Source organism: Carica papaya, chromosome 5, assembly GCF_054855325.1.
Source record: "Carica papaya isolate Zhongbai chromosome 5, ASM5485532v1, whole genome shotgun sequence".
NCBI lineage: Eukaryota > Viridiplantae > Streptophyta > Magnoliopsida > Brassicales > Caricaceae > Carica > Carica papaya.
The window spans coordinates 28,473,584-28,501,274 of NC_142313.1; the positions used below are offsets into that span (position 1 = coordinate 28,473,584).

At 46.5% G+C, this 27,691-nt stretch overlaps 8 non-coding genes and 45 pseudogenes across 8 annotated transcripts; 48 read left to right on the forward strand and 5 right to left on the reverse strand.

Annotated features, from left to right (window-relative positions):
* Positions 1-428: 428 nt before the first annotated feature.
* LOC148258967 (5S ribosomal RNA) lies at positions 429-547 on the reverse strand (annotated as a pseudogene).
* Positions 548-752: 205 nt separating this feature from the next.
* LOC148258968 (5S ribosomal RNA) lies at positions 753-871 on the reverse strand. The gene has a single exon (XR_015820419.1). It is a non-coding gene; the product is annotated as a 5S ribosomal RNA (ribosomal RNA).
* Positions 872-1,430: 559 nt separating this feature from the next.
* On the reverse strand, positions 1,431-1,549 carry LOC148258969 (5S ribosomal RNA; annotated as a pseudogene).
* Positions 1,550-1,754: 205 nt separating this feature from the next.
* On the reverse strand, positions 1,755-1,873 carry LOC148258970 (5S ribosomal RNA). The gene has a single exon (XR_015821003.1). It is a non-coding gene; the product is annotated as a 5S ribosomal RNA (ribosomal RNA).
* A 642-nt stretch (positions 1,874-2,515) lies between these two features.
* Positions 2,516-2,634, forward strand: LOC148258971 (5S ribosomal RNA; annotated as a pseudogene).
* Positions 2,635-2,843: 209 nt separating this feature from the next.
* On the forward strand, positions 2,844-2,962 carry LOC148258972 (5S ribosomal RNA). Its single transcript, XR_015820613.1, has one exon. It is a non-coding gene; the product is annotated as a 5S ribosomal RNA (ribosomal RNA).
* A 563-nt stretch (positions 2,963-3,525) lies between these two features.
* On the forward strand, positions 3,526-3,644 carry LOC148258973 (5S ribosomal RNA; annotated as a pseudogene).
* Positions 3,645-4,205: 561 nt separating this feature from the next.
* On the forward strand, positions 4,206-4,324 carry LOC148258974 (5S ribosomal RNA; annotated as a pseudogene).
* Positions 4,325-4,883: 559 nt separating this feature from the next.
* Positions 4,884-5,002, forward strand: LOC148258975 (5S ribosomal RNA; annotated as a pseudogene).
* Positions 5,003-5,206: 204 nt separating this feature from the next.
* Positions 5,207-5,325, forward strand: LOC148258976 (5S ribosomal RNA; annotated as a pseudogene).
* A 202-nt stretch (positions 5,326-5,527) lies between these two features.
* Positions 5,528-5,646, forward strand: LOC148258977 (5S ribosomal RNA; annotated as a pseudogene).
* Positions 5,647-5,851: 205 nt separating this feature from the next.
* Positions 5,852-5,970, forward strand: LOC148258978 (5S ribosomal RNA; annotated as a pseudogene).
* A 556-nt stretch (positions 5,971-6,526) lies between these two features.
* Positions 6,527-6,644, forward strand: LOC148258979 (5S ribosomal RNA; annotated as a pseudogene).
* A 205-nt stretch (positions 6,645-6,849) lies between these two features.
* LOC148258980 (5S ribosomal RNA) lies at positions 6,850-6,968 on the forward strand. Its single transcript, XR_015820827.1, has one exon. It is a non-coding gene; the product is annotated as a 5S ribosomal RNA (ribosomal RNA).
* Positions 6,969-7,530: 562 nt separating this feature from the next.
* LOC148258981 (5S ribosomal RNA) lies at positions 7,531-7,649 on the forward strand (annotated as a pseudogene).
* Positions 7,650-7,852: 203 nt separating this feature from the next.
* Positions 7,853-7,971, forward strand: LOC148258982 (5S ribosomal RNA; annotated as a pseudogene).
* Positions 7,972-8,179: 208 nt separating this feature from the next.
* Positions 8,180-8,298, forward strand: LOC148258983 (5S ribosomal RNA; annotated as a pseudogene).
* Positions 8,299-8,858: 560 nt separating this feature from the next.
* On the forward strand, positions 8,859-8,977 carry LOC148258984 (5S ribosomal RNA; annotated as a pseudogene).
* A 209-nt stretch (positions 8,978-9,186) lies between these two features.
* Positions 9,187-9,305, forward strand: LOC148258985 (5S ribosomal RNA; annotated as a pseudogene).
* Positions 9,306-9,867: 562 nt separating this feature from the next.
* Positions 9,868-9,986, forward strand: LOC148258986 (5S ribosomal RNA; annotated as a pseudogene).
* A 562-nt stretch (positions 9,987-10,548) lies between these two features.
* Positions 10,549-10,667, forward strand: LOC148258987 (5S ribosomal RNA; annotated as a pseudogene).
* A 563-nt stretch (positions 10,668-11,230) lies between these two features.
* Positions 11,231-11,349, forward strand: LOC148258988 (5S ribosomal RNA; annotated as a pseudogene).
* A 564-nt stretch (positions 11,350-11,913) lies between these two features.
* LOC148258989 (5S ribosomal RNA) lies at positions 11,914-12,032 on the forward strand (annotated as a pseudogene).
* Positions 12,033-12,590: 558 nt separating this feature from the next.
* On the forward strand, positions 12,591-12,709 carry LOC148258990 (5S ribosomal RNA; annotated as a pseudogene).
* A 209-nt stretch (positions 12,710-12,918) lies between these two features.
* LOC148258991 (5S ribosomal RNA) lies at positions 12,919-13,037 on the forward strand (annotated as a pseudogene).
* A 559-nt stretch (positions 13,038-13,596) lies between these two features.
* LOC148258992 (5S ribosomal RNA) lies at positions 13,597-13,715 on the forward strand (annotated as a pseudogene).
* Positions 13,716-13,920: 205 nt separating this feature from the next.
* On the forward strand, positions 13,921-14,039 carry LOC148258993 (5S ribosomal RNA). The gene has a single exon (XR_015819666.1). It is a non-coding gene; the product is annotated as a 5S ribosomal RNA (ribosomal RNA).
* A 205-nt stretch (positions 14,040-14,244) lies between these two features.
* On the forward strand, positions 14,245-14,363 carry LOC148258994 (5S ribosomal RNA; annotated as a pseudogene).
* A 204-nt stretch (positions 14,364-14,567) lies between these two features.
* On the forward strand, positions 14,568-14,686 carry LOC148258995 (5S ribosomal RNA; annotated as a pseudogene).
* Positions 14,687-14,891: 205 nt separating this feature from the next.
* Positions 14,892-15,010, forward strand: LOC148258996 (5S ribosomal RNA). The gene has a single exon (XR_015819617.1). It is a non-coding gene; the product is annotated as a 5S ribosomal RNA (ribosomal RNA).
* Positions 15,011-15,893: 883 nt separating this feature from the next.
* Positions 15,894-16,012, forward strand: LOC148258997 (5S ribosomal RNA; annotated as a pseudogene).
* Positions 16,013-16,221: 209 nt separating this feature from the next.
* Positions 16,222-16,339, forward strand: LOC148258998 (5S ribosomal RNA; annotated as a pseudogene).
* A 659-nt stretch (positions 16,340-16,998) lies between these two features.
* LOC148258999 (5S ribosomal RNA) lies at positions 16,999-17,117 on the forward strand (annotated as a pseudogene).
* Positions 17,118-18,003: 886 nt separating this feature from the next.
* On the forward strand, positions 18,004-18,122 carry LOC148259000 (5S ribosomal RNA; annotated as a pseudogene).
* Positions 18,123-18,331: 209 nt separating this feature from the next.
* On the forward strand, positions 18,332-18,449 carry LOC148259001 (5S ribosomal RNA; annotated as a pseudogene).
* Positions 18,450-19,011: 562 nt separating this feature from the next.
* Positions 19,012-19,130, forward strand: LOC148259002 (5S ribosomal RNA; annotated as a pseudogene).
* A 204-nt stretch (positions 19,131-19,334) lies between these two features.
* LOC148259003 (5S ribosomal RNA) lies at positions 19,335-19,453 on the forward strand (annotated as a pseudogene).
* A 560-nt stretch (positions 19,454-20,013) lies between these two features.
* LOC148259004 (5S ribosomal RNA) lies at positions 20,014-20,132 on the forward strand (annotated as a pseudogene).
* A 205-nt stretch (positions 20,133-20,337) lies between these two features.
* Positions 20,338-20,456, forward strand: LOC148259005 (5S ribosomal RNA; annotated as a pseudogene).
* A 561-nt stretch (positions 20,457-21,017) lies between these two features.
* Positions 21,018-21,135, forward strand: LOC148259006 (5S ribosomal RNA; annotated as a pseudogene).
* A 204-nt stretch (positions 21,136-21,339) lies between these two features.
* Positions 21,340-21,458, forward strand: LOC148259007 (5S ribosomal RNA; annotated as a pseudogene).
* A 209-nt stretch (positions 21,459-21,667) lies between these two features.
* Positions 21,668-21,786, forward strand: LOC148259008 (5S ribosomal RNA; annotated as a pseudogene).
* A 203-nt stretch (positions 21,787-21,989) lies between these two features.
* On the forward strand, positions 21,990-22,108 carry LOC148259009 (5S ribosomal RNA; annotated as a pseudogene).
* Positions 22,109-22,316: 208 nt separating this feature from the next.
* On the forward strand, positions 22,317-22,435 carry LOC148259010 (5S ribosomal RNA; annotated as a pseudogene).
* A 547-nt stretch (positions 22,436-22,982) lies between these two features.
* Positions 22,983-23,099, forward strand: LOC148259011 (5S ribosomal RNA; annotated as a pseudogene).
* Positions 23,100-23,304: 205 nt separating this feature from the next.
* On the forward strand, positions 23,305-23,423 carry LOC148259012 (5S ribosomal RNA; annotated as a pseudogene).
* An 882-nt stretch (positions 23,424-24,305) lies between these two features.
* LOC148259013 (5S ribosomal RNA) lies at positions 24,306-24,424 on the forward strand (annotated as a pseudogene).
* A 206-nt stretch (positions 24,425-24,630) lies between these two features.
* On the forward strand, positions 24,631-24,749 carry LOC148259014 (5S ribosomal RNA; annotated as a pseudogene).
* A 563-nt stretch (positions 24,750-25,312) lies between these two features.
* On the forward strand, positions 25,313-25,431 carry LOC148259015 (5S ribosomal RNA). Its single transcript, XR_015819554.1, has one exon. It is a non-coding gene; the product is annotated as a 5S ribosomal RNA (ribosomal RNA).
* Positions 25,432-25,989: 558 nt separating this feature from the next.
* LOC148259016 (5S ribosomal RNA) lies at positions 25,990-26,108 on the forward strand. The gene has a single exon (XR_015820805.1). It is a non-coding gene; the product is annotated as a 5S ribosomal RNA (ribosomal RNA).
* Positions 26,109-26,669: 561 nt separating this feature from the next.
* LOC148259017 (5S ribosomal RNA) lies at positions 26,670-26,787 on the forward strand (annotated as a pseudogene).
* A 204-nt stretch (positions 26,788-26,991) lies between these two features.
* On the forward strand, positions 26,992-27,110 carry LOC148259018 (5S ribosomal RNA; annotated as a pseudogene).
* A 455-nt stretch (positions 27,111-27,565) lies between these two features.
* LOC148259019 (5S ribosomal RNA) lies at positions 27,566-27,684 on the reverse strand (annotated as a pseudogene).
* Positions 27,685-27,691: the final 7 nt, after the last annotated feature.

The following is a 27,691-nucleotide window of genomic DNA, read 5'->3' on the forward strand; positions in this document are numbered from 1 at the left end:
TCAAATTTGCGAATAATCCTGCGGACCATAAATCAAGTCGCACGTAACGTCGAAAGAATCATCTGCAAAAAGATGGGTGCAACACAAGGACCTCCCAAGAAAATGGGTGAAATATAAGGACTTAGCAGGAGGTCACCCATCCGAGTACTTTTTTCGCCAAAGCACCCTTAACTGCGGAGTTCTGATAGAATCCGTTGCATTAGTGCTGGTATGATCCCTCATGTTTCATTCTGCACTGCAAATACATACACTCTTTCTCCTTCCATCCCCCCTCCCCTCATTTGTTTCCTTGTGCGTGCACTTTGCATCTCTCTTTCTCGTTCTAATATCAAATAATATGCCCCGGCACCGTGACTCACCTTTGCAAATGAACCAGCGGTTTATAATTCTATTCGCGCGTAACGTCGAACAACCCATCCGAAAAAAAATAGGTTCAACACGAGGGCTTCCCAAGTTGTCACCCATCCCAGTACTACTCTCGCCCAAGCACACTTAACTGCGGAGTTCTAATGGGATCCGGAGCTTTAGTGCTGGTATGATCGCACCTTTTTAATTTCGTGCTGCAAATACATACACTCCTTCTCCTTTCTTCCCCCTCTCGTCATTTGTTTCCTTGTGCGTTCACACTTCACCTCTCATTCTCGTTCTAATATCGATTAAAATGCCCCTGCTTCTTGACTCACATTTGCGTATAAACCAGCGGACCCTAGTTCCAGATGCACGTAACGTCGAACGACCCGTCTGAAAAAAAATTAGTGCGACACGAGGACTTCCCAGGAGGTCACCCATCCGAGTACTAATCTCGCCCAAGCACACTTCACTGCGGAGTTCTGATGGAATCCGGTGCATTAGTGCTGGTATGATCGCACCTGTTTAATTTTGCGCTACAAATATATAAACTCATTCCCTTTTCTTCCCCCTCCCGTCATTTGTTTCCTTGTGCGTGCGCACTGCAGCTCCCGTTCTCGTTCTAATATCAAGTAAAATGCTACAGCGCCGTGACTCACATTTGCGAATAAAACTGAGGACCATAATTCAAGTCGCGCGTAACGTCGAAAGAATCATCTGCAAAAAAATGGGTGCAACACGAGGGCTTCCTAAGAAAATGGGTGAAATATAAGGACTTCGCAGGAGGTCATCCATCGTAGTGCTACTCTCGCCCAAGCACCCTTAACTTGCAGAGTTCTGATAGAATCCGTTGCATTAGTACTGGTATGATCCCTTATGTTTCATTCAGCACTGCAAATAAATACACTCTTTCTCCTTCCATCCCCCCTCCCATCATTTGTTTCCTTGTGCGTGCACTCTGCATCTCTCTTTCTCGTTTTAATATCAAGTAATATGCCCGGCACCGTGACTCACCTTTGCAAATGAACCAGCGGTTTATAATTCTATTCGCGCGTAACGTCGAACAACCCATCCGAAAAAAATAGGTTCAACACGAGGGCTTCCCAAGTTGTCACCCATCCCAGTACTACTCTCGCCCAAGCACACTTAACTGCGGAGTTCTGATGGGATCCGGAGCTTTAGTGCTGGTATGATCGCACCTTTTTAATTTCGTGCTGCAAATACATACACTCCTTCTCCTTTCTTCCCCCTCTCGTCATTTGTTTCCTTGTGCGTTCACACTTCACCTCTCATTCTCGTTCTAATATCGATTAAAATGCCCCTGCTTCTTGACTCACATTTGCGTATAAACCAGCGGACCCTAGTTCCAGATGCGCGTAACGTCGAACGACCCGTCTGAAAAAAAATTGGTGCGACACGAGGACTTCCCAGGAGGTCACCCATCCGAGTACTAATCTCGCCCAAGCACACTTCACTGCGGAGTTCTGATGGGATCCGGTGCATTAGTGCTGGTATGATCGCACCTGTTTAATTTTGCGCTGCAAATACATAAACTCATTCCCCTTTCTTCCCCCTCCCGTCATTTGTTTCCTTGTGCGTGCGCACTGGACCTCCCGTTCTCGTTCTAATATCAAGTAAAATGCTACAGCGCCGTGACTCACATTTGCGAATAAACCTAAGGACCATAATTCAAGTCGCGCATAACGTCGAAAGAATCATCTGCAAAAAAATGGGTGCAACACGAGGACTTCACAAGAAAATGGGTGAAATATAAGGACTTCGCAGGAGGTAACCCATGCTAGTACTACTCTCGCCCAAGCACCCTTACTTACGGAGTTCTGATAGAATCCGTTGCATTAGTGCTGGTACGATCGCATTTGTTTCATTTCGCGCTGCAAAAACATACACTTTTTCTCCCTCCACTTGGGAGGGTGACCACTTGGGAAGTCCTCGTATCGAAACAATTTTTTTTCAGATGGGTCGTTCGACGTTACGCGCGACTGGAACTATGGTCTGCTGGTTTATACGCAAATGAGAGTAAAAAATCATGGGCATTTTTATCGATATTAGAACGAGAAGGAGAGGTGCAGTGTGAACGCATAAGGAAACAAATGATGGGAGGGGGGAGGGAAGAAGGAGTGTATGTATTTTCAGCACGAAATTGAACAGGTGCGGTCACACCAGCACAAATGCACCGGATCCCATCAGAACTCCGCAGTTAAGTGTGCTTTGGCGAAAGTTGTACAATGATGGGTTACCTCCTGGGAAGTTCTGGTGTTGCACCCATTTTCTTTTTTTCAGATGTGCCGTTCGACGTTACGCGTGACTTTAATTATGGTCCGCAGATTTATTCGCAAATGTGAGTCACGGCGCCGTGACATTTTACTTGATATTTAAACGAGAACGAGAGGTGCAGTAAGCACGCACAAGGAAACAAATGACGGGAGGGGGAAGAAAGGGGAAGGAGTTTATGTATTTGCAGCGCGAAATTAAACTGGTGCGATCATACCAGCACTAATGCACCGGATCCCATCAGAACTCCGCAGATAAGTGTGCTTGGGCGAGAGTAGTACTCGGATGGGTGACCTCGTGGGAAGTCCTCGTGTCGCACTAATTTTTTTTTTCAGACGGGTCGTTCGACGTTACGCGCGACTGGAACTAGGGTCCACTGGTTTATACGCAAATGTGAGTCAAGAAGCAGGGGCCTTTTAATCGATATTATAACGAGAAGGAGAGATGCAGAGTGCACGCACAAGGAAACAAATGATGGGAGGAGGGATGGAGGGAAAAAAAGTGTATGTATTTGCAGCGTAGAATGAAACATGAGCAATCATACTAGCACCAATGCAATGGATTCTATCAGAACTCCGCAAGTTAAGGGTGCTTGGGCGAGAGTAGCACTAGGATGGGTGACCTCCTGCGAAGTCCTTATATTTCACCCATTTTCTCAGGAAGTCCTCGTGTTACACCCATTTTTTTGCAGATGATTCTTTCGACGATACGCGCGACTTTAATTATGGTCCTTAAGTTTATTCGCAAATGTGAGTCACGGCACCGTAACATTTTACTTGATATTAGAACGAGCACAGGAGGTGCAGTGCGCACGCACAAGGAAATAAATGATGGGAGGGGGAAGAAAGAAGAAGGAGTTTATGTATTTGCAGCGCGGAATTAAACGGGTGCGATCATACCAGCATTAATGCATCGGATTCCATCAGAACTTCGCAGTTAAGTGTGCTTGGGTGAGAGTAGTACTCGGATGGGTAACCTCTTGGGAAGTCCTCGTGTCGCACATATTTTTTTTCAGACGGGTCGTTAGACGTTACGCGCGATTGGAACTAGGGTCCAGTGGTTTATACGCAAATGTGAGTCAAGAAGCAGGGGCATTTTAATCGATATTAGAACGAGAAGGAGAGATGCAGAGTGCACGCACAAGGAAACAAATGATGGGAGGGGGGATGGAGGGAGAAAAAGTGTATGTATTCGGAGCGCAGAATGAAACATGAGCAATCATACCAGCACCAATGCAACGGATTCTATCAGAACTCCGCAAGTTAAGGGTGCTTGGGCGAGAGTAGCACTAGGATGGGTGACCTCTAGCGAAGTCCTTATATTTCACCCATTTTCTTAGGAAGTCCTCGTGTTGCACCCATTTTTTTGCAGATGATTCTTTCGACGATACGCGCGACTTGAATTATGGTCCTCAGGTTTATTCGCAAATGTGAGTCACGGCACCGTAGCATTTTACTTGATATTAGAACGAGCACGGGAGGTGCAGTGCGCACGCACAAGGAAACAAATGACGGGAGGGGAAAGAAAGGAGACGGAGTTTATGTATTTGCAGCGCAAAATTAAATGGGTGCGATCATACCAGCACTAATGAACTGGATCCCATCAGAACTTCGCAGTTAAGTGTGCTTGGGCGAGAGTAGTACTAGGATGGGTGACCTCCTGGGAAGTCCTCGTGTCGCACTAATTTTTTTTCAGACGGGTCGTTCGACGTTGCGCGCGACTGGAACTAGGGTCCGCTGGTTTATACGCAAATGTGAGTCAAGAAGCAAGGGCATTTTAATCGATATTAGAACGAGAAGGAGAGGTGCAGTGTGAACGCAAAAGGAAACAATTGATGGGAGGGGGAGGGAAGGAGAAGGAGTGTATGTATTTTCAGCACGAAATGAAACATGAGGGATCATACCAGCACTAATGTAACGGATTCTATCAGAACTCCGTAGGTAAGGGTGCTTGGGCGAGAGTAGTACTACCATGGGTTACCTCCTGTGAAGTCTTTATATTTCACCCATTCTCTTGTTAAGTCCTCGTGTTGCACCCATTTTTTTGCAGATGATTCTTTCGACGTTACGCGCGACTTGAATTATGGTCCTCAGGTTTATTCGCAAATGTGAGTCACGGCGCCGTGGCATTTTACTTGATATTAGAACGAGAACGGGCGGTGCAGTGCGCACGCACAAGGAAACAAATGAAGGGAGGTGGAAGAAAGGGGAATGAGTTTATGTATTTGCAGCGCGAAATTAAACAGGTGCGATCACACCAGCACTAATGCACCGGATCCCATCAGAACTCCGCAGTTATGTGTGCTTGGGCGAGATTAGTACTCGGATGGGTGACCTCCCGGTAAGTCCTCGTGTCGCACCAATTTTTTTCAGACGGGTCGTTCGACATTACACGCGTCTGGAACTAGGGTCCGCTGGTTTATACGCAAATGTGAGTCAAGAAGCAGGGGCATTTTAATCGATATTAGAACGAGAATGAGAGGTGAAGTGTGAACGCACAAGGAAATAAATGACGGGAGGGGGAAGAAAGGAGAATGAGTGTATGTATTTACAGTGCGAAATTAAACAGGTGCGATCATACCAGCACTAAAGCTCCAGATCCCATCAGAACTCCGCAGTTAAGTGTGTTTGTGCGAGAGTAGTACTTGGATGGGTGACCACTTGGGAAGCCCTCGTGTTGCACCTATTTTTTTTTGGATGGGTTGTTCGACGTTACGCGCGAATGGAATTATAAACCACTGGTTCATTTGCAAAGGTGAGTCACGGTGCCGGGGCATATTACTTGATATTAGAACGAGAAAGAGAGATGCAGAGTGCACGCACAAGGAAACAAATGACGGGACGGGGAAGAAAGGAGGAGTTTATGTATTAGCAGAGCGAAATTAAACAGGTGCGATCATACCAGCACTAATGCAACCGATCCCATCATAACTCCGCAGTTAAGTGTGCTTGGGCGAAAGTAGTACTCGGATGGGTGACCACTTGGGAAGTCCTTGTGTTGCACCCATTTTTTTGCAGATGATTCTTTCGACATTATGCGCGACTTAAATTTTGGTCCTCAGGTTTATTCAAAAATGTGAGTCACGGCGTCGTAGGATTTTACTTGATATTAAAACGAGCACGGGAAGTGTAGTGCGCACGCACAAGGAAACAAATGACGGGAGGGGGAAGAAAGGAAAAGGAGTTTATGTATTTGCAGCGCGAAATTAAACGGGTGCGATCATACCAGCACTAATGCAACGGATCCCATCATAACTCTGCAGTTAAGTGTGCTTGGGCGAGAGTAGTACTCGGATGGGTGACCTCCTGGGAAGTTCTCGTGTCCCACAAATTTTTTTTCAGACGTGTCGTTCGACGTTACGCGCAACTGGAACTATGGTCCACTTGTTTATACGCAAATGTGAGTCAAGAAGCAGGGGCATATTAATCGATATTAGAACGAGAAAAAGAGGTGCAGTGTGAACGCACAAGGAAACAAATGATGGGAGGGGGAGGGAAGGAGAAGGAGTGTATGTATTTTCAGCACGAAATAAAACAGCTGCGATCATACCAGCACTAATGCAACAGATTCTATCAGAACTCCGTAGGTAAGGGTGCTTGGGCGAGAGTAGTACTAGCATGGGTTACCTCCTGCGAAGTCCTTATATTTCACCCATTTTCTTGTGAAGTCCTCGTGTCGCACCAATTTTTTTTCAGACAGGTCGTTCGACGTTACGCTCGTTTTGAACTAGGGTCCGCTGGTTTTTACGCAAATATGAGTCAAGAAGCAGGGGCATTTTAATCGATATTAGAACGAGAATGAGAGGTGAAGTGTGAACGCACAAGGAAACAAAAGACGAGAGGGGGAAGAAAGGAGGAGTGTATGTATTTGCAGTGCGAAACTAAACCGGTGCGATCATACCAGCACTAAAGCCCCGGATCCCATCAGAACCCCGCAGTTAAGTGTGCTTGGCGAGATTAGTACTTGAATGGTTGACCTCCTGGGAAGTCCTCGTGTCGCACCAATTTTTTTTCAGACGGGTCGTTCGACGTTACGCGCGTCTGGAACTAGGGTCCACTAGTTTATACGCAAATGTAAGTCAAGAAGCAGGGGCATTTTAATCGATATTAGAACGAGAATGAGAGGTGAAGTGTGAACGCACAAGGAAATAAATGATGGGAGGGGGAAGAAAGGAGAAGGAGTGTATGTATTTGCAGCGCGAAATTAAAGAGGTGCGATCATACCAGCACTAAAGCTCCGGATCCCATCAGAACTCCGCAGTTAAGTGTGCTTGGGCGAGAGTAGTACTCGGATGGGTGTCCACCTGGGAAGCCCTCGTGTTGCACCTATTTCTTTTTTCGGATGGGTTGTTCGACGTTACGCGCGAATGGAATTATAAACTGCTGGTTCATTTGCAAAGGTGAGTCACGGTGCCGGGGCATATTACTTGATATTAGAACGAGAAAGAGAGATACAGAGTGTATGCACAAGGAAACAAATGACAGGAGGGGGGATGGGAGGAGAAAGAGTGTATGTATTTGCAGTGCAGAATGAATCATGAGGGATCATACCAGCACTAATGCAACGGATTCTATCAGAACTCCGCAGTTAAGGGTGCTTGGGCGAGAAAAGTACTCGGATGGGTGACCTCCTGCGAAATCCTTATATTTCACCCATTTTCTTGGGAGCTCCTCGTGTTGCACCCATCTTTTTGCAGATGATTCTTTCGACGTTACGCGCGACTTGATTTATGGTCCGCAGGTTTATTCGCAAATGTGAGTCACGGCACCGTGACATTTTACTTGATATTAGAACGAGTACGGGAGGTGCAGTGCGCACGCACAAGGAAACAAATGACGGGAGGATGAAGAAAAGAGAAGGAGTGTATGTATTTGAAGCGCAAAATTAAACAAGTGGAATCATACCAGCACTAATGCACTGGATCCCATCAGAACTTTGCAGTTAAGTGTGCTTGGGGGAGAGTAGTACTCGGATGGGTGACCTCTTGGGAAGTTCTCGTATTGCAAAATTTTTTTTTCAGATAGGTCGTTCGACGTTACGCGCGACTGGAACTATGGTCCGCTGGTTTATACGCAAATGTGAGTCAAGAATCAGGGACATTTTAGTCGATATTAGAACGAGAAGGAAAGGTGCAGTGTGAACGCACAAGGAAACAAATGATGGGAGGGGGGAGGGAAGAGGGAGTGTATGTATTTTCAGCACGAAATTAAGCAGGTGCGGTCACACCAGCACAAATGCACCAGATCCCATCAGAACTCCGCAGTTAAGTATGCTTTGGCGAAAGTAGTACAATGATGGGTTACCTCCTGGGAAGTTCTCGTGTTGCACCCATTTTTTTTTTTCAGATGTGACGTTCGACGTTACGCGCGACTTTAATTATGGTTCGCAGATTTATTCGCAAATGTGAGTCACGGCGCCGTGGCATTTTACTTGATATTTGAACGAGAACGAGAGGTGCAGTGCGCAGGCACAAGGAAACAAATGACGGGAGGGGGAAGAAAGGAGAAGGAGTTTATGTATTTGCAGCGCGAAATTAAACAGGTGCGATCATACCAACACTAATGCACCGGATCCCATCAGAACTCCGCAGTTAAGTGTGCTTGGGCGAGAGTAGTACTCGGATGGGTTACCTCCTGGGAAGTCCTCGGGTCGCACTAATTTTTTTTTCAGACGGGTCGTTCGACGTTACGCGCGACTGGAACTAGGGTCCACTGGTTTATACGCAAATGTGAGTCAAGAAGCAGGGGCATTTTAATCGATATTAGAACGAGAAGGAGAGGTGCAGTGTGAACGCACAAGGAAACAATTGATGGGAGGGGGAGGGAAAGAGAAGGAGTGTATGTATTTTCAGCACGAAATGAAACAGGTGCGATCATACCAGCACTAATGCAACGGATTCTATCAGAACTCCGTAGGTAAGGGTGCTTGGGCGAGAGTTGTACTAGCATGGGTTACCTCCTGCGAAGTCCTTATATTTCACCCGTTTTCTTGTGAAGTCCTCGTGTCGCACCAATTTTTTTTTAGACGGGTCGTTCGACGTTACGCGCGTCTGGAACTAGGGTCCGCTGGTTTATACGCAAATGTGAGTCAAGAAGCAGGGGCATTTTAATCGATATTAGAACGAGAATGAGAGGTGAAGTGTGAACGCACAAGGAAACAAATGACGGGAGGGGGAAGAAAGGAGAAGGAGTGTATGTATTTGCAACGCGAAATTAAACAGGTGCGATCATACCAGCACTAAAGCTCCGAATCCCATCAAAACTCCGCAGTTAAGTGTGCTTGGGCGAGGGTAGTACTCGGATGGTTGACCACCTGGGAAGCCCTCGTGTTGCACCCATTTTCTTTTTTACAGATGTGCCGTTCGACATTACGCGCGACTTTAATTATGGTTCGCAGATTTATTCTCAAATGTGAGTCACGGCGTCGTGGCATTTTACTTGATATTTGAACGAGAACGAGAGGTGCAGTGCGCACGCACAAGGAAACAAATGACGGGAGGGGGAAGAAAGGAGAAGGAGTTTATGTATTTGCAGCGCGAAATTAAACAGTTGCGATAATACCAGCACTAATGCACCGGATCCCATCAGAACTCCGCAGTTAAGTGTTCTTTGGCGAGAGTAGTACTCGGATGGGTGATCTCCTGGGAATTCCTCGTGTCGCACTAATTTTTTTTTCAGACGGGTCGTTCGACGTTACGCGCGACTGGAACTAGGGTCCACTGGTTTATACGCAAATGTGAGTCAAGAAGCAGGGGCATTTTAATCGATATTAGAACGAGAATGAGAGATGCAGAGTGCACGCACAAGGAAACAAATGACGGGAGGGGGGATGGAGGGAGAAAAAGTGTTTGTATTTGCAGCGCAGAATGAAAGATGAGCCATCATACCAGCACCAATGCAACGGATTCTATCAGAACTCTGCAAGTTAAGGGTGCTTGGGTGAGAGTAGCACTAGCATTGGTGACCTCCTGCAAAGTCCTTATATCTCACCAATTTTCTTAGGAAGTCCTCGTGTTGCACCCATTTTTTTGCAGATGATTCTTTCGACGATACGCGCGACTTGAATTATGGTCCTCAGGTTTATTCATAAATGTGAGTCACGGCACCGTAACATTTTACTTGATATTAGAACGAGCACGGGAGGTGCAGTGCGCACGCACAAGGAAACAAATGACGGGAGGGGGAAGAAAGGAGAAAGAGTTTATGTATTTGCAGCGCTAAATTATACGGGTGCGATCATACCAGCACTAATGCATCGGATCCCATCAGAACTCCGCAGTTAAGTGCGCTTGGACGAGAGTAGTACTCGGATGGGTGACCTCCTGGGAAGTTCTCGTGTCGCACTAATTTTTTTTTCAGACGGGTCGTTCGACGTCACGCGCGACTGGAACTAGGGTCCACTGGTTTATACGCAAATGTGAGTCAAGAAGCAGGGGCATTTTAATCGATATTAGAACGAGAAGGAGAGATGCAGAGTGCACGCACAAGGAAACAAATGACGAGAGGGGGGATGGAGGGAGAAAAAGTGTATGTATTTGCAGGGCAGAATGAAAGATGAGCCATCATACCAGAACCAATGCAACGGATTCTATCAGAACTCTGCAAGTTAAGGGTGCTTGGGCGAGAGTAGCACTAGCATTGGTGACCTCCTGCGAAGTCCTTATATTTCACCCATTTTCTTAGGAAGTCCTCGTGTTGCACCCATTTTTTTGCAGATGATTCTTTCGACGATACGCGCGACTTGAATTATGGTCCTCAGGTTTATCCATAAATGTGAGTCACGGCACCGTAACATTTTACTTGATATTAGAACGAGCACGGGAGGTGCAGTGCGCACGCACAAGGAAACAAATGACGGGAGGGGGAAGAAAGGAGAAGGAGTTTATGTATTTGCAGCGCTAAATTATACGGGTGCGATCATACCAGCACTAATGCATCGGATCCCATCAGAACTCCGCAGTTAAGTGTGCTTGGGCAAGAGTAGTACTCGGATGGGTGACCTCCTGGGAAGTCCTCGTGTCGCACTAATTTTTTTTTTCAGACGGGTCGTTCGACGTCACGCGCGACTGGAACTAGGGTCCACTGGTTTATACGCAAATGTGAGTCAAGAAGCAGGGGCATTTTAATCGATATTAGAACGAGAATGAGAGATGCAGAGTGCACGCACAAGGAAACAAATGACGGGAGGGGGGATGGAGGGAGAAAAAGTGTATGTATTTGCAGCGCAGAATGAAAGATGAGCCATCATACCAGCACCAATGCAACGGATTCTATCAGAACTCTGCAAGTTAAGGGTGCTTGGGCGAGAGTAGCACTAGCATTGGTGACCTCCTGCGAAGTCCTTATATCTCACCAATTTTCTTAGGAAGTCCTCGTGTTGCACCCATTTTTTTGCAGATGATTCTTCCGACGATACGCGCGACTTGAATTATGATCCTCAGGTTTATTCATAAATGTGAGTCACGGCACCGTAACATTTTACTTGATATTAGAACGAGCACGGGAGGTGCAGTGCGCACGCACAAGGAAACAAATGACGGGAGGGGGAAGAAAGGAGAAGGAGTTTATGTATTTGCAGCGCTAAATTATACGGGTGCGATCATACCAGCACTAATGCATCGGATCCCATCAGAACTCCGCAGTTAAGTGTGCTTGGGCAAGAGTAGTACTCGGATGGGTGACCTCCTTGGAAGTCCTCGTGTCGCACTAATTTTTTTTTTTCAGAAGGGTCGTTCGACGTCACGCGCGACTGGAACTAGGGTCCACTGGTTTATACGCAAATGTGAGTCAAGAAGCAGGGGCATTTTAATCGATATTAGAACGAGAAGGAGAGATGCAGAGTGCACGCACAAGGAAACAAATGACGGGAGGGGGGATGGAGGGAGAAAAAGTGTATGTATTTGCAGCGCAGAATGAAAGATGAGCCATCATACCAGCACTAATGCAACGGATTCTATCAGAACTCTGCAAGTTAAGGGTGCTTGGGCGAGAGTAGCTCTAGCATTGGTGACCTCCTGCGAAGTCCTTATATTTCACCCATTTTCTTAGGAAGTCCTCGTGTTGCACCCATTTTTTTGCAGATGATTCTTTCGACGATACGCGCGACTTGAATTATGGTCCTCAGGTTTATTCATAAATGTGAGTCACGGCACCGTAACATTTTACTTGATATTAGAACGAGCACGGGAGGTGCAGTGCGCACGAACAAGGAAACAAATGACGGGAGGGGGAAGAAAGGAGAAGGAGTTTATGTATTTGCAGCGCTAAATTATACGGGTGCGATCATACCAGCACTAATGCATCGGATCCCATCAGAACTCCGCAGTTAAGTGTGCTTGGGCGAGAGTAGTACTCGGATGGGTGACCTCCTGGGAAGTCCTTGTGTCTCACCAATTTTTTTTCAGACGGGTCGTTCGACGTTACGCGCGACTGGAACTAGGGTCCGTTGGTTTATACGCAAATGTGAGTCAAGAAACGGGGGCATTTTGATGATATTAGAACGAGAAGGAGAGGTGCAGTGTGAACGCACAAGGAAACAATTGATGGGAGGGGGAGGGAAAGAGAAGGAGTGTATGTATTTTCAGCACGAAATGAAACAGGTGCGATTATACCAGCACTAATGCAACGGATTCTATCAGAACTCCATAGGTAAGGGTGCTTGGGCAAGAGTAGTACTAGCATGGGTTACCTCCTGCGAAGTCCTTATATTTCACCCGTTTTCTTGTGAAGTCCTCGTGTCGCACCAATTTTTTTTTAGACGGGTCGTTCGACGTTACGCGCGTCTGGAACTAGGGTCCGCTGGTTTATACGCAAATGTGAGTCAAGAAGCAGGGGCATTTTAATCGATATTAGAACGAGAATGAGAGGTGAAGTGTGAACGCACAAGGAAACAAATGACGGGAGGGGGAAGAAAGGAGAAGGAGTGTATGTATTTGCAACGCGAAATTAAACAGGTGCGATCATACCAGCACTAAAGCTCCGAATCCCATCAAAACTCCGCAGTTAAGTGTGCTTGGGCGAGGGTAGTACTCGGATGGTTGACCACCTGGGAAGCCCTCGTGTTGCACCCATTTTCTTTTTTACAGATGTGCCGTTCGACATTACGCGCGACTTTAATTATGGTCCGCAGATTTATTCCCAAATGTGAGTCACGGCGTCGTGGCATTTTACTTGATATTTGAACGAGAACGAGAGGTGCAGTGCGCATGCACAAGGAAACAAATGACGGGAGGGGGAAGAAATGAGTAGGAGTTTATGTATTTGCAGCGCAAAATTAAACAGTTGCGATAATACCAGCACTAATGCACCGGATCCCATCAGAACTCTGCAGTTAAGTGTTCTTTGGCGAGAGTAGTACTCGGATGGGTGACCTCCTGGGAAGTCCTCGTGTCTCACCCATTTTTTTTCAGACGGGTCGTTCGACGTTACGCGCGACTGGAACTAGGGTCCGTTGGTTTATACGCAAATGTGAGTCAAGAAGCTGGGGCATTTTAATCGATATTAGAACGAGAAGGAGATGTGCAGTGTGAACGCACAAGGAAACAATTAATGGGAGGGGGAGGGAAGGAGAAGGAGTGTATGTATTTTAAGCACGAAATGAAACAGGTGCGATCATACCAACACTAATGCAACGGATTCTATCAGAACTCCGTAGGTAAGGGTGCTTGGGCGAGAGTAGTACTAGCGTGGGTTACCTCCTACGAAGTCCTTATAGTTCACCCATTTTCTTGTGAAGTCCTCGTGTTGCACCCATTTTTTTGCAGATGATTCTTTCGACGTTACGCGCGACTTGAATTATGGTCCTCAAGTTTATTCGCAAATGTGAGTCACGACGCTGTAACATTTTACTTGATATTAGAACGAGAACGGGAGGTGTAGTGCGCAAGCACAAGGAAACAAATGACGGGAGGGGGAAGAAAGGGGAAAGAGTTTATGTATTTGCAGCGCGAAATTAAACAGGTGCAATCATACCAGCACTAATGCACCGGATCCCATCAGAACTCCGAAGTGAAGTGTGCTTTGGCGAGATTAGTACTCGGATGGGTGACTTCCTGGGAAGTCCTCGTGTCGCACCAATTTTTTTTCAGACAGGTCGTTTGACGTTACGCGTGTCTGGAACTAGGGTCCGCTGGTTTATACACAAATGTGAGTCAAGAAGCAGGGGCATTTTAATCGATATTAAAACGAGAATGAGAGGTGAAGTGTGAACGCACAAGGAAACAAATGACGGGAGGGGGAAGAAAGGAGAAGGAGTTTATATATTTGCAGCGTTGAATTAAACGGGTGCGATCATACCAGCACTAATGCACTGGATCCCATTAGAACTCCGCAGTTAAGTGTGCTTGGGCGTGAGTAGTACTCGGATGGGTGACCTCCTGGGAAGTCCTCGTGTCGCACCAATTTTTTTTCAGACGGGTTGTTCGACGTTACGCGCGACTGGAACTAGGGTCCGTTGGTTTATACGCAAATGTGAGTCAAGAAGCAGGGGCATTTAAATCGATATTAGAACGAGAAGGAGAGGTGCAGTGTGAACGCACAAGGAAACAAATGACGGGAGGTGGAAGAAAGGAGAAGGAGTTTATGTATTTGCAGTGCGAAATTAATCAGGTGCGATCATACCAGCACTAATGTAACAGATCCCATCATGACTCCGCAGTTAAGTGTGCTTGGGCGAGAGTAGTACTCGGATGGCTGGCCACTTGTGAAATCCTTGTGTTGCACCCATTTTTTTGCAGATGATTCTTTCGACGATACGCGCGACTTTAATTATGGTCCTCAAGTTTATTCACAAATGTGAGTCACGGCACCGTAGCATTTTACTTGATATTAGAACGAGCACGGGAGGTGCAGCGCGCACGCACAAGGAAACAAATGACGGGAGGGGAAGAAAGGAGAATGAGTTTATGTATTTGCGGCGCAAAATTAAAGAGGTGCGATCATACCAGCACTAATGCACCGGATCCCATCAGAACTCCGCAGTGAAGTGTGATTGGGCGAGATTAGCACTCGGATGGGTGACCTCCTAGGAAGTCCTCGTGTCGTACCAATTTTTTTTCAGACGGGTCGTTCAACGTTACGCGCGTCTGGAACTAGGGTCCGCTGGTTTATACGCAAATGTGAGTCAAGAAGCAGGGGCATTTTAATCGATATTAGAACGAGAATGAGAGGTGAAGTGTGAACGCACAAGGAAACAAATGACAGGAGGGTGAAGAAAGGAGAAGGAGTGTATGTATTTGCAGCGCAAAATTAAACAGGTGCGATCATACCAGCACTAAATCTCCGGATCCCATCAGAACTCCGCAGTTAAGTGTGCTTGGGCGAGGGTAGTACTCGGATGGGTGACCACTTGGGAAGCCATCGTGTTGCACCTAATTTTTTTCGGAAGGGTTGTTCGACATTACGCGTGAATGGAATTATAAACCGCTGGTTCATTTGCAAAGGTGAGTCACGTTGCCGGGGTATATTACTTGATATTAGAACGAGAAAGAGAGATGCAGAGTGCACGCACAAGGAAACAAATGACGGGAGGTGGGATGGAAGGAGAAAGAGTGTATGTATTTGCAGTGCAGAATGAAACATGAGGGATTATACCAGCACTAATGCAACGGATTCTATCAGAACTCCGCAGTTAAGGGTGCTTGGGCGAGAAAAGTACTCGGATGGGTGACCTCCTGTGAAGCCCTTATATTTCACCCATTTTCTTGGGAGGTCCTCGTGTTGCACCCGTCTTTTTGCAGATGATTCTTTCAAAGTTACGCGCGACTTGATTTATGGTCCGTAGGTTTATTCGCAAATGTGAGTCATGGCACCGTGGCATTTTACTTGATATTAGAACGAGTACGGGAGGTGCAGTGCGTACGTACAAGGAAACAAATGACGGGATGAGGAAGAAAAGAGAAGGAGTGTATGTATTTGAAGCGCAAAATTAAACAAGTGGCATCATACCAGCACTAATGCACTGGATCCCACCAGAACTCTGCAGTTAAGTGTGCTTGGGAGAGAATAGCACTCGGATGGGTGACCTCTTGGGAAGTCCTCGTATCGCAACAATTTTTTTTTAGATGGGTCGTTCGACGTTACGCACGATTAGAACTATGGTCCGCTTGTTTATACGCAAATGTGAGTCAAGAATCATGGGCATTTTAATCGATATTAGAACGAGAAGGAGAGGTGCAGTGTGAACGCACAAGGAAACAAATGACAGGAGGGGGGGAGGGAAGAAGGAGTGCATGTATTTTCAGCACGAAATTAAACAGGTGCGGTCACACCAGCACAAATGCACCGGATCCCATCAGAACTCCGCAGTTAAGTGTGCTTTGCCAAAAGTAGTATAATGATGGGTTACCTCCTGGGAAGTTCTCGTGTTACACGCATTTTATCTTTTTCAGATGTGCCGTTCGACGTTACGCGCGACTTTAACTATGGTCCGCAGATTTATTCGCAAATGTGAGTCACGGCGCTGTGGCATTTTACTTGATATTTGAACGATAACGAGAGGTGCAGTGCGCACGCACAAGGAAACAAATGAGGGGAGGGGGAAGAAAGGAGAAGGAGTTTATGTATTTGCAGCGCGAAATTAAACAGGGGCGATCATACCAGCACTAATCTACCGGATCCCATCAGAACTCTGCAGTTAAGTGTGCTTGGGTGAGAGTAGTACTCGGATGGGTGACCTCTTGGAAGTCCTTGTGTCGCACTAATTTTTTTTTTTAGACGGGTCGTTTGACGTTACGCGCGACTGGAACTAGGGTCCCCTCGTTTATACGCAAATGTGAGTCAAGAAGCAGGGGCATTTTAATCGTTATTAGAACGAGAAGGAGAGATGCAGAGTGCAAGCACAAGGAAACAAATGACGGGAGGGGGGATGGAGGGAGAAAAAGTGTATGTATTTGCAGCGCAGAATGAAACATGAGCAATCATACCAGCACCAATGCAACGGATTCTATCAGAACTCCGCAAGTTAAGGGTGGTTGGGCGAGTGTAGCACTAGGATGGGTGACCTCCTGCGAAGTCCTTATATTTCACCCATTTTCTTAGGAAGTTCTCGTGTTGCACCCATTTTTTTGCAGATGATTCTTTCGACGTTACGCGCAACTTGAATTATGGTCCTCAGGTTTATTCGCAAATGTGAGTCACGGCACCGTAGCATTTTACTTGATATTAGAACGAGCACGGGAGGTGCAGTGCGCACGCACAAGGAAACAAATGACGGGAGGGGGAAGAAAGGAGAAGGAGTTTATGTATTTGCAGCGCAGAATTAAACGGGTGTGCTTGGGTGCAGTGTGAACACACAAGGAAACAAATGATGGGAGGGGGGGAGGGAAGAAGGAGTGTATGTATTTTCAGCACGAAATTAAACAAGTGCGGTCACACCAGCACAAATGCACCGGATCCCATCAGAACTCCGCAGTTAAGTGTGCTTTGGCGAAAGTAGTACAATGATGGGTTACCTCCTGGGAAGTTCTCGTGTTGCACCCATTTTCTTTTTTTCAGATGTGCCGTTCGACGTTACGCGCGACTTTAATTATGGTCCGCAGATTTATTCGCAAATGTGAGTCATGGCACCGTGGCATTTTACTTGATATTTGAGCGAGAACGAGAGGTGCAGTGCGCACACACAAGGAAACAAATGACGGGAGGGGGGATGGAAGGAGAAAGAGTGTATGTATTTGCAGTGCAGAATGAAACATGAGGGATCATACCAGCACTAATGCAACGGATTCTATCAGAACTCCGCAGTTAAGGGTGCTTGGGCGAGAAAAGTACTCGGATGGGTGACCTCCTGCGAAGTCCTTATATTTCACCCATTTTCTTGGGAGGTCCTCGTGTTGCACCCATCTTTTTGCAGATGATTCTTTTGACGTTACACGCGCTTGATTTATGGTCCGCATATTTATTCGCAAATGTGAGTCAAGGCACCGTGGCATTTTACTTGATATTAGAACGAGTACGGGAGGTGCAGTGCGCACGCACAAGGAAACAAATGATGGGATGAGGAAGAAACGAGAATGAGTGTATGTATTTGAAGCCCAAAATTAAACAAGTGGCATCATACCAGCACTACTGTACTGGATCCCATCAGAACTCTGCAGTTAAGTGCGCTTGGACGAGAGTAGTACTCGGATGGGTAACCTCTTGGGAATTCCTCGTATCGCAACAATTTTTTTTCAGATGGGTCGTTCGACGTTAGGCGCGACTTGAACTATGGTCCGCTGGTTTATACGCAAATATTAGTCAAGAATCAGGGGCATTTTAATCGATATTAGAATGAGAAGGAGAGGTGCAGTGTGAACGCACAAGGAAACAAATGATGGGAGGGGGGGAGGGAAGAAGGAGTGTATGTATTTTCCGCACGAAATTAAACAGGTGCGGTCACACCAGCACAAATGCACCGGATCCCATCAGAACTCCGCAGTTAAGTGTGCTTTGGCGAAAGTAGTACAATGATGGGTTACCTCCTGGGAAGTTCTCGTGTTGCACCCATTTTCTTTTTTTCAAATGTGCCGTTCGACGTTACGCGCGACTTTAATTATGGTCCGCAGATTTATTCGCAAATGTGAGTCACGGCGCCGTGGTATTTTACTTTATATTTGAACGAGAACGAGAGGTGCAGTGCGCACGCACATGGAAACAAATGACGGGAGGGGGAAGAAAGGAGAAGGAGTTTATGTATTTGCAGCGCGAAATTAAACAGGTGCGATCATACCAGCACTAATGCACCGGATCCCATCAGAACTCTGCAGTTAAGTGTGCTTGGGCGAGAGTAGTACTCGGATGGGTGACCTCCTGGAAGTCCTTGTGTCGCACTAATTTTTTTTTCAGACGGGTCGTTTGACGTTACGCGCGACTGGAACTAGGGTCCCCTCGTTTATACGCAAATGTGAGTCAAGAAGTAGGGGCATTTTAATCGATATTAGAACGAGAAGGAGAGATGCAGAGTGTAAGCACAAGGAAACAAATGACGGGAGGGGGGATGGAGGGAGAAAAAGTGTATGTATTTGCAGCGCAGAATGAAACATGAGCAATCATACCAGCACCAATGCAACGGATTCTATCAGAACTCCGCAAGTTAAGGGTGGTTGGGCGAGTGTAGCACTAGGATGGGTGACCTCCTGCGAAGTCCTTATATTTCACCCATTTTCTTAGGAAGTTCTCGTGTTGCACCCATTTTTTTGCAGATGATTCTTTCGACGATACGCGCGACTTGAATTATGGTCCTCAGGTTTATTCGCAAATGTGACTCATGGCACTGTAGCATTTCACTTGATATTAGAACGAGCACGGGAGGTGCAGTGCGCACGCACAAGGAAACAAATGACGGGAGGGTGAAGAAAGGAGAAGGAGTTTATGTATTTGCAGCGCAAAATTAAAAGGGTGTGATCATACCAGCACTAATGCACCGGATCCCATCAGAACATTGCAGTTAAGTGCGCTTGGGCGAGAGTAGCACTCGGATGGGTGACCTCCTGGGAAGTCCTCGTGTTGCACAAATTTTTTTTCAGACGGGTCGTTCGACGTTAGGCGCGACTTGAACTATGGTCCGCTGGTTTATACGCAAATGTTAGTCAAGAATCAGGGGCATTTTAATCGATATTAGAACGAGAAGGAGAGGTGCAGTGTGAACACACAAGGAAACAAATGATGGGAGGGGCGGAGGGAAGAAGGAGTGTATGTATTTTCAGCACGAAATTAAACAGGTGCGGTCACACCAGCACAAATGCACCGGATCCCATCAGAACTCCGCAGTTAAGTGTGCTTTGGCGAAAGTAGTACAATGATGGGTTACCTCCTGGGAAGTTCTCGTGTTGCACCCATTTTTTTTTTTCAGATGTGCCGTTCGACGTTACGCGCGACTTTAATTATGGTCCGCAGGTTTATTCGCAAATGTGAGTCACGGCGCCGTGGCATTTTACTTGATATTTGAACGAGAACGAGAGGTGCAGTGCGCACGCACAAGGAAACAAATGACGGGAGGGGGAAGAAAGGAGAAGGAGTGTATGTATTTGCAGCGTGAAATGAAACAGGTGCATCATACCAGCACTAATGCAACGGATTCTATCAGAACTCCGTAGGTAAGGGTGCTTGGGCGAGAGTAGTACTTGCAAGGGTTACCTCCTGCGAAGTCCTTATATTTCACCCATTTTCTTGTGAAGTCCTCATGTTGCACCCATTTTTTTGCAGATGATTCTTTCGACGTTACGCGCGACTTGAATTATGGTCCTCAGGTTTATTCGCAAATGTGAGTCACGGTGCTGTAGCATTTTCTTGATATTAGAACGAGAGCGGGAGGTGCAGTGTGCACGCACAAGGAAACAAATGACGGGAGGGGGAAGAAAGGAGAAGAAGTTTATGTATTTGCAGTGCGGAATTAAACGGGTGCGATCATACCAGCACTAATGCACCGGATCCCATCAGAACTCCGTAATTAAGTGTGTTTGGGCGAGAGTAGTACTCGGATGGGTGACCTCCTAGGAAGTCCTCGTGTCGCATCAATTTTTTTTCAGACGGGTCTTTCGACGTTACGTGCGTCTGGATCTAAGGTCCGCTAGTTTATACGCAAATGTGAGTCAAGAAGCAGGGGCATTTTAATCGATATTAAAACGAGAATGAGAGGTGAAGTGTGAACGCACAAGGAAACAAATGACGGGAGGGGGAAGAAAGGAGAACGAGTGTATGTATTTGCAGCGCGAAATTAAACAGGTGCGATCTTACCAGCACTAAAGCTCCAGATCCCATCAGAACTCCGTAGTTAAGTGTGCTTGGGCGAGCTTAGTACTCGGATGGGTGACGACTTGGGAAGCCCTCGTGTTGCACCTATTTTTTTTCGGATGGGTTGTTCAACGTTACACGCGAATGGAATTATAAACCGCTGGTTCATTTGCAAAGGTGAGTCACGGTGCCGGGGCATATTACTTGATATTAGAAGGAGAAAGAGAGATGCAGGGTGTACGCACAAGGAAACAAATGACGGGAGGGGGGATGGGAGGAGAAAGAGTGTGTGTATTTGCAGTGCAGAATGAAACATGAGGGATCATACCAGCACTAATGCAACGGATTCTATCAGAACTTCTCAGTTAAGGGTGCTTGGGCGAAAAAAGTACTCGGATGGGTGACCTCCTGCGAAGTCCTTATATTTCACCCATTTTCTTGGGAGGTCTTCGTGTTGCACCCGTCTTTTTGCAGATGATTCCTTCGACGTTATGCGCGACTTGATTTATGGTCTGCAGGTTTATTCGCAAATGTGAGTCACGGCGCCGTGGCATTTTACTTGATATTAGAACGAGTACGGGAGGTGCAGTGCGCACGCACAAGGAAACAAATGACGGGATGAGGAAGAAACGAGAATGAGTGTATGTAATTGAAGCGCAAAATTAAACAAGTGGCATCATACCAGCACTACTGTACTGGATCCCATCAGAACTCTGCAGTTAAGTGTGCTTGGGCGAGAGTAGTACTTGGATGGGTGACCTCTTGAGAAGTCCTCGTATCGCAATAATTTTCTTTCAGATGGGTCGTTCGATGTTACGCGCGACTGGAACTATGGTCCGCTAGTTTATACGCAAATGTCAGTCAAGAATCAGGGGCATTTTAATCGATATTAGAACAAAAAGGAGAGGTGCAGTGTGAACGCACAAGGAAACAAATGATGGGAGGGGGGGAGGGAAGAAGGAGTGTATGTATTTTTAACACGAAATTAAACAGGTGCGGTCACACCAGCACAAATGCACCGGATCCCATCAGAACTCCGCAGTTAAGTGTGCTTTGGCAAAAGTAGTACAATGATGGGTTACCTCCTGGGAAGTTCTCGTGTTGCACCCATTTTCTTTTTTTCAGATGTGTCGTTCGACGTTACGCGCGACTTTAATTATGGTCCGCAGATTTATTCGCAAATGTGAGTCACGGCGCCGTGGTATTTTACTTGATATTTGAACGAGAACGAGAGGTGTAGTGCGCACGCACTAGGAAACAAATGACGGGAGGGGGAAGAAAGGAGAAGGAGTTTATGTATTTGCAGCGCGGAATTAAACGGGTGCGGTCATACCAGCACTAATGCACTGGATCCCATCAGAACTCCGCAATTAAGTGTGTTTGGGCGAGAGTAGTACTCGGATGGGTGACCTCTTGGGAAGTCTTCGTGTCGCACCAATTTTTTTTCAGACGGGTCGTTCGACGTTACGCGCGACTGGAACTATAATCCGCTGGTTTATACGCAAATGTGAGTCAAGAATCTGGGGCATTTTAATCGATATTAGAACGAGAAGAAGAGGTGCAGTGTGAATGCATAAGGAAACAAATAATGGGAGGGGGGAGGGAAGAAGGAGTGTATTTATTTTCATCCCGAAATTAAACAGGTGCGCTCACGCCAGCACAAATGCACCGGATCCCATCAGAACTCCGCAGTTAAGTGTGCTTTGACGAAAGTAGTACAATGATGGGTTACCTCCTGGGAAATTCTCGTGTTGCACCCATTTTTTTTTTTCAGATGTGCTGTTTGACGTTACGCGCGACTTTAATTATAGTCCGCAGATTTATTCGCAAATGTGAGTCACGGCGCTGTGGCATTTTACTTGATATTTGAACGAGAACGAGAGGTGCATCGCGCACGCACAAGGAAACAAATGACGGGAGGGGGAAGAACAGAGATGTAGTTTATGTATTTGCAGCGCAAACTTAAACGGGTGCGATCAAACCAGCACTAATGCACCGGATCCCATCAGAACTCCGCAGTTAAGTGTGCATGGGCGAGAGTGGTACTCAGATGGGTGACCTCCTGGGAAGTCCTTGTGTCGCACTAATTTGTTTTTTCAGACGGGTCGTTCAACGTTACGCGCGACTGGAACTAGGGTCCACTGGTTTATACGCAAATGTGAGTCAAGAAGAAGGGGCATTTTAATCGATATTAGAACGAGAAGGAGAGATGCAGAGTGCACGCACAAGGAAACAAATGACGGAGAAAAAGTGTACGTATTTGCAGCGCAAAATGAAACATGAGCAATCATACGAGCACCAATGCAACGGATTCTATCAGAACTCCGCAAGTTAAGGGTGCTTGGGCGAGAGTAGCACTAGGATGGGTGACCTCCTGCGAAGTCCTTATATTTCACCCATTTTCTTAGGAAGTCCTCGTGTTGCACCCATTTTTTTGCAGATGATTCTTTTGACGTTACGCGCGACTTGAATTATGGTCCTCAGGTTTATTCGCAAATGTGAGTCACGGCGCTGTAGCATTTTACTTGATATTAGAACGAGAACGGGAGCTGCAGTGCGCATGCACAAGGAAACAAATGACGAGAGGGGGATGAAAGGGGAATGAGTTTATGTATTTGCAGCAGGAAATTAAACAGGTGCAATCATTCCAGCAGTAATGCACCGGATCCCATCAGAACTCCGTAGTTAAGTGTGCTTGGGCGAGAGTAGTACTCAGATGGGTGACCTCTTGGGAAGTCCTCGTCGCACCAATTTTTTTTCAGACGGGTCGTTCGACGTTACGCGCGACTGGAACTAGGGTCCGCTGGTTTATAGGCAAATGTGAGTCAAGAAGCAGGGGCATTTTAATCAATATTAGAACGAGAAGAAGAGGTGAAGTGTGAACACACAAGGAAACAAATGATCGGAGGGGGAAGAAAGGAGAAGGAGTATATGTATTTGCATCGCGAAATTAAACAGGTGCGATCATACCAGCACTAAAGCCCCGGATCCCATCAGAACTCCGCACTTAAGTGTGCTTGGGCGAAAGTAGTACTCGGATGGGTGACAACTTGGGAAGCCCTCGTGTTGCACCTATTTTTTTCGGATGGGTTGTTCGACATTACGCGCGAATGGAATTATAAACCGCTGGTTCATTTGCAAAGGTGAGTCACGGTGCCGGGGCATATTACTTGATATTAGAACGAGAAAGAGAGATGCAGAGTGGAAGCACAAGGAAACAAATGACGGGAGGGGGGATGGGAGGAGAAATAGTGTATGTATTTGCAGTGCAGAATGAAACATGAGGGATCATACCAGTACTAATGCAATGGATTCTATCATAACTCCGCAGTTAAGGGTGCTTGGGCGAGAAAAGTACTCGGATGGGTGACCTCCTGCGAAGTCCTTATATTTCACCCATTTTCTTTAGAGGTCCTCGTGTTGCACCCATCTTTTTGCAGATGATTCTTACGATGTTACGCGCGACTTGATTTATGGTCCGCAGGTTTTTTCGCCAATGTGATTCACGGCACCGTGGCATTTTACTTGATATTAGAACGAGTACGGGATATGCAGTGCGCACGCACAAGGAAACAAATGATGGGAGGAGGAAGAAAAGAGAAGGAGCGTATGTATTTGAAGCGCAAAATTAAACAAGTGGCATCATACCAGCACTAATGCACTGGATCCCATCATAACTTTGCAGTTAAGTGTGCTTGGGGGAGAGTAGTACTCGGATGGGTGACCTCTTGGGAAGTCCTCGTATCGCAAAAATTTTTTTTCAGATGGGTCGTTCGACGTTACGTGCGACTGGAACTATGGTCCGCTGGTTTATACGCAAATGTGAGTCAAGAATCAGGGGCATTTTAATCGATATTAGAACGAGAAAGAGAGGTGCAGTGTGAACGCACAAGGAAACAAATGATCGGAGGGGGGGAGGGAAGAAGGAGTGTATGTATTTTCATCCCGAAATTAAACAGGTGCGCTCACGCCAGCACAAATGCACCGGATCCCATCAGAACTCCGCAGTTAAGTGTGCTTTGATGAAAGTAGTACAATGATGGGTTACCTTCTGGGAAGTTCTCGTGTTGCACCCATTTTCTTTTTTTCAGATGTGCCGTTCGACGTTACGCGCGACTTTAATTATGGTCCGCAGATTTATTCGCAAATGTGAGTCACGGCGCCGTGGAATTTTACTTGATATTTGAATAAGAACGAGAGGTGCAGTGCGCACGCACAAGGAAACAAATGACGGGAGGGGGAAGAAAAGAGGAGTTTATGTATTTGCAGCGCAATATTAAATAGGTGCGATCATACCAACACTAATGCACCGGATCCCATCAGAACTCCGCAGTTAAGTGTGCTTGAGCGAGAGTAGTACTCAGATGGGTGACCTCCTGGGAAGTCCTCGTGTCGCACTAATTTTTTTTTTCAGACGGGTCGTTCGATGTTACGCGCGACTGGAACTAGGGTCCACTGGTTTATACGCAAATGTGAGTCAAGAAGCAGGGGCATTTTAATCGATATTAGAACTAGAAGGAGAGATGCAGAGTGCACGCACAAGGAAACAAATGACGGGAGGGGGGATGGAGGGAGAAAAAGTGTATGTGTTTGCACCGCAGAATGAAACATGAGCAATCATACCAGCACCAATGCAACAGATTCTATCAGAACTCCGCAAGTTAAGGGTGCTTGGGCGAGAGTAGCACTAGGATGGGTGACCTCTTGAGAAGTCCTTATATTTCACCCATTTTCTTAGGAAGTTCTCGTGTTGCACCCATTTTTTTGCAGATTATTCTTTCGACGATATGCGCGACTTGAATTATGGTCCTCAGGTTTATTCGCAAATGTGAGTCACGGAACTGTAGCATTTTACTTTATATTAGAACGAGCACGGGAGGTGCAGTGCGCACGCACAAGGAAACCAATGACGGGAGGGGGAAGAAAGGAGAAGAAGTTTATGTATTTGCAGCGCAGAATTAAATGGGTGCGATCATACCAGCACTAATGCACCGGATCCCGTCAGAACTCCGCAGTTAAGTGTGCTTGGGCGAGAGTAGTACTCGGATGGGTGACCTCCTGGGAAGTCCTCGTGTCGCACCTTTTTTTTTCAGACGGGTCGTTCGACGTTACGCGGGACTGGAACTAGGGTCTGCTTGTTTATACGCAAATGTGAGTCAAGAAACAGGGGCATTTTAATCGATATTAGAACGAGAAGGAGAGGTGCAGTGTGAACGCACAAGGAAACAATTGATGAGAGGGGGAGGGAAGGAGAAGGAGTGTATGTATTTTCAGCACGAAATGGAACAGGTGCGATCATACCAGCACTAATGCAACGGATTCTATCAGAACTCCGTAGGTAAGGGTGCTTGGGCGAGAGTAGTACTAGCATGGGTTACCTCCTGCGAAGTCCTTATATTTCACCAATTTTCTTGTGAAGTTCTCGTGTCGCACCAATTTTTTTCCAGACGGGTCGTTCGACGTTACGCACGTCTGGAACTAGGGTCCACTGGTTTATACGCAAATGTGAGTCAAGAAGCAGAGGTATTTTAATCGATATTAGAACGAGAATGAGAGATGAAGTGTGAACGCACAAGGAAACAAATGACGGGAGGTGGAAGAAAGGAGAAGGAGTGTATGTATTTGCAGCGTGAAATTAAACAGGTGCGATCATACCAGCACTAAAGCTCCGGATCCCATCAGAACTCCGCAGTTAAGTGTGCTTGGGCGAGGGTAGTACTCGGATGGGTGACCACTTGGGAAGCCCTCGTGTTGCACCAATTTTTTTTCGGATGGGTTGTTCGACGTTACGCGCGAATGGAATTATAAACCGCTGGTTCATTTGTAAAGGTGAGTCATGGTGCCGGGGAATATTACTTGATATTTGAACGAGAAAGAGAGATGCAGAGTGCACGCACAAGGAAACAAATGACTGGAGGGGGGATGAGAGGAGAAAGAGTGTATGTATTTACAGTGCAGAATGAAACATGAGGGATCATACCAGCACTAATGCAACGAATTCTATCAGAACTCCGCAGTTAAGGGTGCTTGGGAAAGAAAAGTACTCGGATGGGTGACCTCCTGCGAAGTCCTTATATTTCACCCATTTTCTTGGGAGGTTGTCGTGTTGCACCCATCTTTTTGCAGATGATTCTTTCGACGTTACGCGCGACTTGATTTATGGTCCGCAGGTTTATTCGCAAATGTGAGTCACGGTGCCGTGGTATTTTACTTGATATTAGAATGAGTACGGGAGGTGCAGTGCGTACGCACAAGGAAACAAATGACGGAAGGAGGAAGAAAAGAGAGGGAGTGTATGTATTTGAAGCGCAAAATTAAACAAGTGGCATCATACCAGCACTAATGCACTGGATCCCATCAGAACTCTGCAGTTAAGCGTGCTTGGGCGACAGTAGTACTCGGATGGGTGACCTCTTTGGAAGTTCTCGTATCGCAACAATTTTTTTTCAGATGGGTTGTTCGACATTACGCGCGACTGGAACTATGGTCCGCTGGTTTATACGCAAATGTGAGTCAAGAATCAGGGGCATTTTAATCGATATTAAAACGAGAATGAGAGATGCAGTGTGAACGCACAAGGAAACAAATGATGGGAGGGGGGGAGGGAAGAAGGAGTGTATGTATTTTCAGCACAAAATTAAACAAGTGCGGTCACACCAGCACAAATGCACCGGATCCCATCAGAACTCCGCAGTTAAGTGTGCTTTGGCGAAAGTAGTACAATGATGGGTTACCTCCTGGGAAGTTCTCGTGTTGCACTCATTTTCTTTTTTTCAGATGTGTCGTTCGACGTTACGCGCAAATAAACCTGCGGACCAAAAATCAAGTCGCGCGTAACGTCGAAAGAATCATCTGCAAAAAGATGGGTGCAACACGAAGACCTCCCAAGAAAATGGGTGCAACACGAGGTCTTTCGAAGTGGTCACCCATCCGAGTACTACTCTCGCCCAAGCACCCTTAACTGCGGAGTTCTGATAGAATCTGTTGCATTAGTGCTGGTATGATCCCTCATGTTTCATTCTGCATTGCAAATACATACACTCTTTCTCCTTCCATCCCTTCTCCCGTCATTCATTTCCTTGTGCGTGCACTCTGCATCTCTCTTTCTCGTTCTAATATCAAGTAATATGCCCGTGCACTGTGACTCACCTTGCAAATGAACCAGCGGTTTATTATTCCATTCGCGCGTAACGTCGAAAAACCCATCCGAAAAAAAATAGGTGCAACACGAGGGCTTCCCAAGTGGTCACCAATCCGAGTACTACTCTCGCCCAAGCAAACTTAACTGCGGAGTTCTGATGGGATTCGGGGCTTTAGTGCTGGTAAGATCGCACCTGTTTAAA